Raw genomic sequence first — 14263 nt, 5'->3', positions numbered from 1 at the left:
GGTTCGCAGCCCGATTCGTAACCACTACGCTACCAGAGCTCCTTTACTTAGTCATGTGATAATAAGAGACTAAGACAAACAAGCTTACTTGTTTCACTTGAAATTCCTGGCCACAAATTTCCAATGGGCATTTAACACTGCCTGGAATAAATTTCTTTTCAGAATCTCCAGGAAGACAATTTCCCAAACTCTCTCTTATTTCCATCCCAAATCTCATCTGATGACTCTTCTTCATATTTCTTTGATTTTGTATCTTTATTTTATTTTGCATCAGGAGTTGTAGATTCCATAATCAATTAATGCAAGGCCAATTTTATTTTATGTCTATCCCCCCCCACCCCACCTTTCCCCCTCAATTCTTTCCTTATCTTCTTGTTGTTAGGTGCTATCTAGTTGGCGACCCCATATACAACAGAAACATTGCCTAGTCTGGAGCCATCCTCACAACTGTTATTATGTTTGAGCCCATTGTTGCTGTCACTGTGCCAATACATCTCACTCGGGGTCTTCCTCTTTTCTGCTGACCCTCTACTTTACCACGCATGATGTCCTTCTCCAGAGACTCATTCTTCCTGATAACATGTCCAAAATACATGAGACAAAGTCTCACCAGCCTTGCTGCTAAAGAGCATTCTGGCTATACTTCTTTATCATAGGCCTCTACTAATGCATTTCATTTATGTCCTTGAAAATTATATGTGTGTGTGTGTTGTACTTCTACAATTGGCATGCACTTCAGATATTATTCTGTATTTTTACCTTTTTCTCCCAACACTATTTTTAAGGAATCATCTATGCTTCAGTATGTTTAATTTGTTGCTTCTAAATGGCAACAGTAGTGAGGTTGGCCCAGGAACGGGCAGTGTTTCATTCTGCTGTGCATAGGAGTCGCTATGAGTTGGTACCGACTCGATGGCACCTAATATGCTATCTGGTAATCTATAGTATGCATCCACAATTTATTTCTCTAGTACCCCTCTGGAGGACATCTGTCTTTAATTCTCCATTGCTTCAAATGCTAACGTGAACATCTTTGTATATCTGTTCTCTAATGGATGCATGTGATGAACCTCCAGGTATGTTATCCAGTGGCAGACTACTAGATAAAAAGGTTCATACATACTCTTTTTGATAAAGAACTATGAGGCTTTTCCCTAGAATGGTTTACACTCCCACCATCACCATGTAAGATTCCCATTCTCCTATGCCCTCTATAGCAGTTTTTACTGTTGATTTTCTAATTTTTGTTAATCTGATGCTTACAGAGAAGCATCTCAGAATTGTTTTAATTTGCATTTCTCTGCTCACGAATGAAATTAAACATCTCTAACACACATAAAAGGAGGTATGGTAGCGTAGTGGTTACGAATCGGGCTGCGAACTGCAAGGTTAGCAGTTGGAAACTACCAGCTGCTCCGTGGGAGAAAGATGAGGCTTTCTGCTCCTGTAAAGATTTACAGCCTTGGAAACCCTGTACAGGGTCGCTATGGGTCGGAACGGCACTTAACAACAACACACATAAACCACAAACTAAACCCACTGCCTTGGAGTTGCATCCGACTCACAGTGACCTTGAAAGACGGAGCAGAACTGCTTCACAAGGTTTCCGAGGCTGCAACTATGGGAGCAGACAGCCACAGTTTCCTCCTGTGGAAGGACTGGTGAGTTTGAACTGCCAAGCGTTTGGTTAACAGCGGACTGCTTTAACCACTGCAGCACCAGCTCGGCAGCTATTGTTGAGTCTCCTTTCTGTGAATCACCAATTATTCAAAGCTTTCTTCAATTTCCTATTGGGCTTTTTCTGTTTTTCAAGTTGTTTTGCTGATCCTAGTTATCAATCCATGGTATGTTTCAGACATACCACCCACTGCTTTCAACTTGTTTTTAAAAACAACTTTATTGAGATGTAATTTACATACCAAAAAATTCAGTAAATCCTTAGTTTTTATATAATCAAGTCCAACAATTTCTCTGCATATGGGTATGCTTTTGGGATCTTGTAGTGGTGGTGGTGTGCCACGGAGTCGCTTCCAACTCACAGTGACCCTGTATAGGGTTTCCGAGGTTTACAAATCTTTACAGGAACAGAAAGCCTTATCTTTCTCTCATGGAACAGCTGGTAGTTTCTAACTGCTGATCTTGAAGTTAGCAGCCTGACTCGTCAGAAAAATTTTTTCCCATCCCAGGGTCACAAAGATAACTCTTATGGTTTCTCCTATTAGTGTTATTTAGAATTTTATCTTTAGATCTTTAATTCATCTTTAGGACACTTTTGCATATGGTGTGAGATAGGGAATTGACTTATTTTTCTCCATATTGTGAGCTAGTTTTCCTAACCTAAGTAGATTTCCCCAATGAACTACGGTATGAACTTTATCATATATCAGGTTCATAAATGTACAGAGTTTTGTTTGGGAGCTATGCTTTCTTGGCCTCTTTTTCTGTTCATGTGCTAGTAGCACACGGTATTTAAGACAATAGTTTTGGAGTAGTTTTACTATTTGGGAAGTTAGATCCCCCTTCTATGTCTTTATCAGCACAGTCTTAGATATTTAAGGTCCTTTAACTGGGGTGGCACTATAGTCTAAGTACTCAATCACGAGGTGGGTTTGAATTTAACAACAATTTCCCATACAAATTTTAGAATAACTTTAATGAGGCCATAAACTTTTTTTTTTCTGCTTAAATTTGTACTGGAATTGAATTTCTAAAAAAAAATCTAAATTGGGGATAATTGATGTCTTCATAATGTAAAATCATCCCATCCATGAGTGTATACATCTGTTCTTTATAAAGTACGTCACCAATGTACTTTAAAAAAGCTTTAAATTTTCCTCATAAAAGTTTTGTGCATCTCTTTGTTGTTAGGGTTCTTATATATTTTATAGTTCAGGTTATTATTATTATTTTTTAAGGTTTTTATTGTGGACTGAATGACAGTTTACAGGGCAGATCATCAGTTTCACATTCAACAAATCATACACCTTGTTTCATTACAATGATTATAATCCCCTCCATGTACCATCAGTTAACAGTATTTCTTATTCCCTTTAGCTTTTTAAAACAAAAAACAAACAAACAAAACCCACCACTCAGGCATACATAATAATTTACACTTCCAAAGGGCACATTCAGCAAGTCTGCTTCCTGGCCACCAGCTCTTAGTCCTTCTCTTCCCCATGAATCTAGAGTCCTTAGCTGCTCCCCTTCTCCATGACCCCATCTCTGCCTCCGTCTCTGGTGCTGCTGCTTCTCTGGATAAGGTCCTGCATTCTGCTTGTGCTCTTCTCCCTTGATGGTCCTAGGGTCCTCTGTTTCTGGACTGTAAGATTAACCACTCCCCTGATTTTATTACAAAACTTCTACCTTTACAATTGTGACAGTTGCAATTAGTCATGATAACAATTAGTCACTATTGAATCCTACGAATCTTATCCCCATCTATTTCACCAGACCCATCTAGACAAGATGAAATCTATTCAGTGGGGACTCTGTTTTTCCTCCCATACTCTTAAACTAAACTCCCTCTTGAATCCTTGTAAGCCAGTCACTTTGTGCCTTTATCATCCCTTCATTTTAGGTAGCCCATGTCTAAGTTGCTTGTCCCTATCTACCCCATATACAGAGAAGATAGCATTGATACTTGATGTGAAGACTCCTTCCCTCTCTGATGGTATTTAGAGTAACTACCTCCTGAGTATAGGTTGTTGTTGTTGTTATGTGCTGTGGAGTCAGTTCCAATTCATAGTGACCCTATACAGGGTTTCCAAGGCTATATGTAAATCTTTACAGGAGCAGAGAGCCTCATCTTTCTCCCTCAGAACAGCTGGTAGTTTCAAACTACTGACCTTAAGCCCAATTCATAAACACTATGCTACCAGAGCTCCTTTGAGTATAGGTAAGGATCATCAAATTGTAGCAACTTACCCTTGTTTCCTTTATCAAAAAAAAAAATTTTTTTTTTGGTAATCTTCCTCTAGTCGAATTCTGATTATCAAGCCATCGAGGCTAGGTCAAATGGGTACTGTTTGAAAGTGTGAGTGTTCTTCTGCATCTCCCCTCACTTCCTATCAACTGGATGCTTCACTCTTAGCTCTAGCCCTCTGTGGCTATGTCCTTGTCCATGGGCTAAAGTGTCCCCAGGTCTGACCACACTTTGGACCAACCAGCCTTTCCTCTTCTATTTCTCATCTCATCAGGTCAATGGGAGTCAATGGACTGTAGTTGAACTCAGCCCATTTCTTCATTGCTGCCTTTCCCCCTCTTCCACTCACCAATAGACCAATGTGGTCACCAGTAAGCTTACATGCCTGTTCGTGTGTTCCCTTCGAGTTTCAGTCTTAGAGGGGAGTTTGTCCTGAAGGAACTTGATTGCTTGCTTGCCTTGATGGCTTCCTGGCGAACAGCTTGCTTATTCTTGTAGTAGCCAGTCATGCTGATATTTTTGTTTTGGGTTTTTCCTGATGATCTTTCTTTGAAGATGTATCTTCTGTTGCTGTAGCTGTTCCAGACTGGTCTGCTTGTCCTTACTAATGGGAATGTCCCACCTCATAAGGTTCTGGATGGGACTCAGGATTCCACCTAAGGTTCTATACTCTGTAAAGGCTTTGCAAGAGGCCTATTTCACTGGGCAAGTTCTAGAACCCCTTTTAGGTTTCCAATCAGATATAGGCTGAAGACAGGCTTACAAGTTTTCTCTAATCATGTTTCCCAACATTCCTTTCTATCCCACTCAAGTGTCTATTTTACAATAGTAGGCAAGGGAAAACAATATTCATAATACAGTAAAGCATTTCCCCTCATCAAACTATGCCTAGATCCCTGTATCATAGAGCCCTGTTGTTCCAAGGTTGAGCATGCATCAGTATTTACCTCTGTCCCACTTAGGCCAAACCTGTCTCAGTGTTCCCCTACATAGCTTGTTCTTCCATCTCCTCTCCCTTCTTGTATTGCCCTCCCAACACCCAAACTAAACCCCCCACCCAACCCCACCATTGTGGTTACCTTATATTCCATTAACTCTTCCCTCCATTTAAGACAGTCTATTTTATCCTGTAATCTACCTGACCTTCTCACCACCTGGATCTCTGTTCCTCTGTGTTTACCTTCTTTCACATTGTAATTGTTTTGATCACAGACTGACCTCCCAGATGCTCTGTTCTTATAATTTTAATCTGTTCTTGACTCTTCCATTTGTCGACTGATTTAAGGGTGATGCTGCCACTGGTCATTCTCTGGTTGTTGTCTGTTCTTGTAGTTTCTCAGTCCACATTCCTTTAGGATGTTTTTCATAGCAGAATTGGCTTTGGCAAAATCCCTGAGCTTCTTTTTATCCTGGAATGTTTTGATTACACCATTGTATTTGGTTGACAGCTTTGCTGGGTAGAGGATTCTTGGTTGGAAGTTTTTTCTTTTAGCGTTTCATATATATATATCTCCATTGCCTTCTTGCTTGCATGGTTTCTGTTGAGAGATCCGAGCTTAATCTGATTTGTTTGCCTTTGTATGTTACATTTCTCTTTTTCCTAGCTGCTTTCAGGATTCTGTCCTTACCTTTGATTTTGGAGAGCTTGATTATTATATGACCTGTTGATTGTCTTTTAGGGTCTATTCTTCCTGGTGTTAGTTGAGCTTCTTGAATGCTTATCTTTTTGCTTTTCATGATGTTAGGGAAATTTTCCCTTTTCAACTATCTCCTCTGTGGACTTGTGTGATTCTTCCTGTTCTGGAATACTGATAATTATTAAGTTATTCCTCTTCATGTTGTCCAACATGAATCTTAGGCCTTCTTTAGATTTTTTTTTTTTTATCCTTTTTTGTGCTTGCTCTTCTATCTTAGTAGTGTTGAGAGATTTATCTTCTAGCTCACTAGTTCTGGCTTCTATATCTTCAGTTCTAGTCCTTTGCCCTTTCAGTGTATTGTCCATTTCTGATACTCTATTATTGATAGTTTGGACCTCTTTCTGTATGTTTTGAATTGTTTCCAATGCTGTATCTATCTTATTTGATTGTTCCTGTAGTGCTTTCCTGACTTCTTCCTTATTTTTCTCAACTCTATTGTATAGTGTTTTGATACATTTTATGATTTTTCTGAATTCCTTCTCAGGCATTTCCAAAGCCTGCCCATCTTCCAGTATGGAGTGTAGGTCTACTTCCAGCTCATTCACTTTATCTCATTTCTGGACATGTGCAGATATGGTCATCTGCTTCTGTTTTTTGGGCATAGTCAGGAGTGATCTGTTGCCTTAATACTTAGATGGGTGTGTATTTTGGTATTTTTTATGCTTTCTGATTGCCTCTAGGCAGATGTGATCAAGAGATGGGCTTCCCTTTTTACTCTTCTTCCTGAGAAATTTCAAGGTGCCACTGTTGGTCATTGTGACATAATTCAGGATTTAATTTTTGGCCTATTTCCTTTTCAGTCTTCCTGTCCCACTCCACAATCCCTGTTCACAATCCCTTTTTCCTAGCAATAAACAGTTCAGGGCCAGCTATGGCTGTTTTGCAATGCTGTTTGGTTTTAAGTGGAAACTGTACCTTTAAATTTTGAGGAGATTTGTGCGCATGTGTAGTAGAACCCTCCGGGGGTGGGAGTACGGTGTCCATTCGCTTAGGCACCCCCTCTAGTCACCAGAATGGAGGTGCACAGACAACGAGAGACCAATGAACAGATACAAAAAAAAAAAAAAAAAAGAATGTCCACACCTTTATTTCTGTCAGGTGTCCATGGCTGCTCTGATCCTTCTCCCTCTTGGTCTCTCCCAAGATGGTGGCTCCAAGAGCAGCTGAGCGTCTTGCATTAGAAAGCACTGGATTTCTTGCTTCTGCTGCAAATTACCCTAGCTGTAAGCCTTCCAACTTTCTAAATATTCCTTTATATGTGGTTCAGAGTTCTGGGACCATCCCCTGAGCCTGCTTTTTCCAGTATTCTGTGTTGTTGCTGACGGAGCTCCTCACGGCACTTCTACTCTATCCACCATCTTGTTTGTTCTCCAGTTTAGGTTACTTTTAATGGCATCATATTTTTCAATATATTTTCTAGTTGTTGTTGTTGTGAAGAGCTGTTGCATTGTTTCTGACTGTGTGGTTCAAACTAATCTTGCAGTCCAGCACATTATTCCGTAGTAGCACCATATCAGGACTCCACTTTCTAGTTGGTGATGGCTAATTTTATGAACTGCATATTCCAAAAATATTTGTTGAAGTTCTAACCCCCTTATACCTGTAATGTAAATATGACTCTGTTTGGAATTAGGGTTTTTCTTTCGTTAATAAGGTCATATCAGTGTAGGGTGGGCCCTAATTTTAATCACTTCTGAGTTATAACGAGCACAACATACACACACACACACACGTGTGTGTGCAGGGGTAAGGGGAAGTTTAGAAGATGAGAGAGCTGTATTGGAGAGAAGAATGGTAAGGTTTGCAGGCTATTGGAAACTGAAAAAGACAAGGAAGTACCTCCTTCAAGAGCCTCAATCTGAATTCGGACTACTAGTCTCTTGACCTTTAAGAAAATAACTTTCTCCCTTAAAGCCACCCACTTGTGGATATTTTGTTATGGCAACACTAGGAAATGGAGATATTTATATACAGGCATACTACTAATTTTTCCTGGTGTGGCGCTGTAGGATAAGCACTGGGCCACAAGATCAGTTTGAATCACAAGGTTGGTGGTTAAAACTTGCCAGCCACCCCTCAAAAACCTTATACAGGGTTGCTATACATTGGAAACGACTTGACAGCACTTAACAACAAATACATTTTCAAAGTTTATCTTGTATCTGGCAATCTTGCTGAACTCTCTTAGTACTAATTATTTGCTGAAACTCCAGGATTTTCTATGTAAATGGTATCATTTAAGTGAGGAGTATCTTCTCTCTCTCTCCTTTCTATCTTTGTTGTTGTTGTTAAGTGCCTTCCAGTTTTGTTTTGACTCATAGCAACCCTGTGGAAGGTTTCCAAGGAACAGATGGTGGGTTTGAACCACCAACCTTATTTTAGCAGTTCAATGTTTAGCACCAACCAAGACGCCTTTCTATCTTTGGAAACTCTTTTACCATATTCTTATGTATATTTTCTCAGGTAACTGCTTTGCCAGGACCTCTACTATTATGATGGATACTAGTGGTGCCAGTGAGCTTATCTGTTTTCAACCCAAAATGAATAGAAATGTATCTTGAGGGCCTCTGTTCAATAGTATGTTCATTACAGGTTTTTGTATGGAGTCCTGGTGTGGTGCTGTAGGGTAAGCACTGGACCACAAAGTCAATCTGAATCACAATGTGGCAGTTCAAATCCACTAGAAGCTCCTCAGAAACCCTAAACATGGACACTGTGAGTTGAAAGTGACTTGATGGCACTTAACAACCATAGGTTTTCAATGTACTTTTGTGAAGTACATTTCATTCGATTCCTGCTTTGCTAGTAGTAGTAGAACTTTATAAAATGCTCTTTCTGCATTGATGGCTTCTTTGGAGCTGTGCAATAAGGTGGCCCTGATTGTACAATCATGCTTTATTCCTCTTTTCATTACTAGTGCAGTGAACTGAATTGCATTAATATGTATTTTGTTACAATATCCTTTCATTCTTAAGATTAAAAGTACCTGATCATGGTATATATTACTATTTTATTAAAAATTTTATAGACAAATAAAATAAAACTATAGGAAAGTGCATACAGCAAAATTATAAGCTTAACAAACTTTTGTAAAATAAACACCCCAAAACAGCACACGAGCCTCCTGGGTATTCCATCCTTCCTATGAGTGGCAACTGTAATACTGTCTCCTTTGATATTCATGTTCATGCTTTTCTTTATAATTTTAATACCTAATTATGCATCACTAAACAACATAATTTAATTTTTCTGTTTTCAAACTGCACACTACTGGAATCATTCAATAAGAATTCTATTGTCTTTGGCTTATATAGCTCAACATGATGTTTTTAAGACTCACTGATTTAGTTGCATTTGTCTAAACTTAATTCATTTTCGTTACTATAGAATAGTCTGTTGGATGAATATACCACAATTTGTTTACCCACTTTATAACAGATGGAAGCTAGGGTCATTTCTAGTTTTGGAGTTAAAACAAACAATGCTGTTGTGAATAATATTTTGAAAAGAAAGCTTTAGTGAAATGTAATTTACATATAATCCATCCATTTAAAGTGTACAATTCAGTGGTTTTTAGTACATCACAGATCTGTGCAACGGCTTTTAGTATAATCACCTCTATTACTTCAGGCAACTTTAGAACATTTTCACCACTCAAAATGAAACCTATATCCTTTACCTAGCTCTAATGAGCCCATTTCCCTAGCCTCTGGCCCTAAGTAATCACTCATCTACTTTCTGTCTACTGTTGTGTTGTTAAGTGCTGTTGAATTGGTTCCAACCCATAGCGACCCTGTATAGAGTTTCCAAGGAGCAGCTGGTGAACTTGAACCGCCAACTTTGCAGTTCAAACTGACTTTACAGTCCAGACCAGGACTCTATAGAGGTCACTATTTTGGAGTTTCATGTGAATGGAATCAGATAATATGTGAACTTTTGTGACTAGCTTCTCTGTGGATATTCTTTTTTTTTTTTTTATTATTGTAAAAAAATAAAACAAAACATTTGTCAATTTATATTGTTCAACCATCACAATTAACCTCTCTTACTTTTTTTACTCTTTTATTGATATCTGTTATTTATCATTGTACCTAAGAATGAGTATTTCAGAAGACTTAATTGTGTTCAAGAGGCAGTTGTTCAAACAGAACAAGGGCATACTGAATGGCTTAACATCAGGGTTGTAACCTTTCACCATACTAATTAACTTTGTATGCTGAGAAAATTATCTGAGAAACTGGATTATATGAAGAAGAATGTGGCATCAGGACTGGAAGAAGACTCGTTAACAACCTGCAATATGCAAATGACACAGCCTTGCTTGCTGGGAGTGAAGAGGACTTAAAATACTTAGAGCACAGCCTTCAATATGGATTGAACTTCGATGTAAAGAAATAAAAAATCCTCATAACTAGATGGATAAATAACATAGTGATAAATCTAGAAAAAACTGAAGTTGTCAAAGACTTCATTTTGCTTGGATCCACAACCTACACTCACTAAACCATATGATGAACTGCATTAGGCAAATCTGCTGCATAAGACCTTTTTATAGTGTTAAAGAACAAAGATGTTAGTTTGAGGACTAAGGTGTGCCTGACCCAAGCCATTGTAATTTCAGTCGCCTCATATGCATGTGGAAGTTGGACAACGAATAAGGAAGACCATAGAAGAATTGATTAATCCACTTTGTAATTCACTTCATAAATCCTTCTCTATTCCTAGATTATGATGATATTCTCCTATATTACCTTCAAACAAATTCTCAAACAAAGAATCCAGTAGCACCACTCACAAAACACACACACACATAAAAGAGACAGCAATCAATCCATACCTATTAATAATTACACCGAGTGGATTAAGTGTACCAGTCAAGAGACATAGAGATCAGAATGGAAAAGAAAACAGGATCCTTCAATATGCTGTCTCTAAGAGACATATCAAAAAGATGGAGATAGCCTAAATGCCCATCAACAGAAGAGTAGTTAAACAAACCTTGGTATATACACACAATGAAATACTACAAAATGTTGAAGAATAATGATCTGTGAAATACCTCATAACATGGTTGAACCTGGAAGACACTATGCTGAGTGAAATCCGTCTATCACAAAAGGACATATATTATTTGAGACCAGTACTGAAGTTCAGAAAAGGTTTTCTTGATAGAAGAAACCATTTATGATGGTTATCGAGGGAGAGGTGAGAGAAATTTATTTACAGACTAGAAGGCAGACACATGTTAACACAGGTGAAAGTGAAAAATGAAGGTAGCGGGAGGCACAGGGAGGAATGCAATGTTAACATGAATAGAGGTAAATACTGATAACTTTTGGTACATGGAAAGGATTGTAATCACTGTAATGAAGTCAAGTATATGATTTGTTGAATGTTAAAAAAGAATTATCTTAAAAAAGTGTTTTTTATTTATTTTTATAGCTATTACACTAAACAACATCCATATAAATGGAGAAAAGACTGAAGTTGTCAAAGATTTCAATTTGTTCAGATCAACCATCAACACTCATGGTCACAGCACAAGAAATCTGCTGCACAAGATCTCTTTAATGTATTTAAGAGCAAAAATGTCAGTTTGAGGGCTAAGGTGTACCTGATCCAAGCCATGGTGTTTTCAGTAACCTCATATGCATTTGGAAGTTGGACAGTGAATAAGGGAAGACTGTAGAAGCATTAATGCATCTGAGATGGAGGAGAATATTAAAAGTACCATGGACTGCCAGAAGAACAAACCAATCTGTGTTGGAAAAAGTACAGCCAGAGTGTTCCTTCAAAGCCAGGATGGCCAGACTTCATCTCTCATACTTCGGACATATTATCAGGAGGGACCAGTCCCTGGAGAAGGATATCATGTTTGGTAAAGTGGAAGGTCGGAGAAAAGGAGGGAGATCCACAATGAGATGGGCTGGCACCATGGTTGCAGCGATGGGCTCAGGCATAACAGTAATTGTGAGGTTGGTCCAGGACTGGGCAGTGTTTCGTTCTATTGTGAATAGGGTCGCTAGGAGTCGGTACCTACTCGATGGCACCACCACCACCAACAGCACATTTAATTTGCATATGATGTTTCCAGCAAACTTCCTAAACTCTTATAATTTTAATTATTTATATATTCTTTTTTTTTTTTTTAATATACTCAACAATATCATTTACAGAGAATGATATTTTTTCTTCCTTTCTGGTTCTCTGCTTTGTCTTGACTTACTTTGTACTGGTTAGAGCTGATTTGAAGTGAATGATAGTAGGCACACAATCTCTTAGGGAAAGCTTTTCACTCCTATTTATTAAAAATGGTGTAGGGACAGCTTCTATCTCTTTTGACTTCACAAGGGAGAAAGGGGAGAACCATCAGCATCAGCCATTCCTATGAGGCATTCAGATGTCCCTCACCAACTCATGGACACCAACCATCCCTCCCACAGCACCCTACGTCTCAGCTGAGTTTGATCATTCATGGCAATGGCCACACACAACGTGCAGTCCATACTCAGGATTCTGAAGTTTTACTATTAAATATGATATTTGCTTTAGTTTTCCTTTTCTTTTCATATGCGTATGGTATGAGATAGGAGTATAATTCCTTTTTTCCTCACACAGATACACAACTGTTCCAACATCATTTCCTGAAAGGTGTGGTTCAAGTCCCACCCAACAACTTTTTACTGCTGGGTCTGGTTAAGAGAAGGTGGGGGAAGAACACGCTGACAGGATTATATGATTCCGTTGTGAGTGACTATTAACAGGGTTACTTGTGATTGTAAAAACTTGGATATCTAATAAGGGGATTGTCAATTTTGCCATCCCGCTGGGCTGAAAATGAACCATCTCAGAAGCAGAAGAGGGATCTCACTACCATCAAGGAAGAACAGCCAGGAGTGGACTGCATCATCTGGATCCCAAGACCCCTAGAGGCACACTGAGCCTCCTAGATCCACGGACAAAAAGTGTGGCACAAGAGAAGTGGGAGAGGAGCAGCCTCAGCAGAGCCACCAGCCAGAGCAGGAGACCAAGCTGCGGGCTTCCCAACTCAAAGAGCAAAGCAAGCCTTCAGGTGAAGGGCTTGCGTGTAAAATAGGGTGCCTCTAGGCCCTCAATGCTGGGAGCTAGGTTTGCTGACCCTCTGAGCTGGGGCTGAGGCTTGGTGGAGTTGCATACTCTTTGGGCATTTACCAACAGTGCTAAAAGAGCTTTTTGTTATTGTCTGAGCAGGGCAGAGGTTAGGAGGCTGCTAGGCTGAGGGACTGAGAATGAAAGCAAGGTGTGCCCGCAGATTTCCATTCGGGGGCAAAGGGGCTGTCCTGACCAAAGAATTATATCCTGAACACTTCTGATCCTGAATTGTAACCTGTTAACTTCCTTCAAAAACTCCAGAATCCTGAGTATGGACTCCAAGTTCTGTGTGGCTACTGCAATGAATGATCAAGCCCAGCTGAGAAGTAGAGTGCTGTGGGAGGGATGGTTGGTGTCAGAATTGGTACGTCTGAATGCCTCATAGCAACTAGCCAAAGGCCAATGCCTATGCTCACCCTCCTCCCCTGTGAAGTCAGAGGTGACCAGAAGTCGTGCCTCCACTATTTTTCAACAATGAGAATCCACTTCCCACTGATCTTCAACTTTCTTTGGGTTCACTGTGTATTTTTTCTAATTTCTTGAGAAGGATGCTTAATTAATATAGTTATCCTTCTAACTACTAGATTAAGGAGCTCTGGTAGCATAATGGTTATGAATTGGGCTGCGAACCGCAAGGGCAGCAGTTTGAAACTACCAGCTGTTCTGTGCGAGAAAGATGAGGCTTTCTGCTCCTGTAAAGATTAACAGTCTCGGAAACCCTGTACAGGGTCGCTATGAGTCGGAACCAACTCCATGGCACATCACACACACACACACTAACTACTAGATTATCTTCATCACAGTTTTGATCATGATGTTTTTGTTAAGTGCTATTGACTTATTCTGACTCATAGAGACACTACGCACAGCAGAACAAAACACTGCTCAGTCCTACACCATTCTCACAATTGTTATGTTTGAGCCCACTGTTGCTGTCACTGTGTCAGTCCTCGTTGGGAGTCTTCCTCTTTTTCACTGGTCCTCCATTTTATCAAGCATGATGTCCTTCTCCTGGGGTGGGTCCCTCCTGATAATATGTCTGAGGGATGAGAGACAGTCTCGCCATCCTTGGAATTTCACATGCATATGAGGCAACTGAAAATACCATGGCTGAGGTCAAGCCCACTTTAGTCCTTCAAATGATTTATCTTTTGCAGCAGATATGCCCAATGCAGTATGTTGTTTGATCTCCTGATTTTGTGATATGAGTCAAATGAAATCCTTTTCATTTGAAAATCCTTGTCAAATGAAATCCTTGTCTGCAATATATTTATACCAGCTTTGTTGTTAAAAAAAAAAAAATCATAGTATTCTTATAGATACATCTTGTAGCACGTAGCACGTGAGCAAGCACAGCAATAGATTAAATTCCTTGACATGAAGTAGCTGGGTAAAAGGTTATGTGCAACTCAAGTTTCATCAACAATGACAGTGTGTTCTCCAAAAAGGCTGCGACAATCACAATTCCACCAACAGTGTGTCAGAACGTCCACACAGGCATGTTACAATC

The 14263-nt window shown here is 39.4% G+C and overlaps 1 protein-coding gene across 1 annotated transcript in view; it reads right to left on the bottom strand.

The window, feature by feature from the left end:
- The window catches only part of WDR65 (WD repeat domain 65), a 130599-nt gene that overhangs the window by 77839 nt on the left and 38497 nt on the right, over nt 1-14263 (bottom strand). The window lies entirely within an intron of this gene.

This window comes from Chrysochloris asiatica, unplaced genomic scaffold (assembly GCF_000296735.1).
Source record: "Chrysochloris asiatica unplaced genomic scaffold, ChrAsi1.0 scaffold00026, whole genome shotgun sequence".
NCBI classification, from domain to species: Eukaryota; Metazoa; Chordata; class Mammalia; order Afrosoricida; family Chrysochloridae; genus Chrysochloris; species Chrysochloris asiatica.
This window is presented reverse-complemented; position numbering and strand designations above follow the sequence as displayed.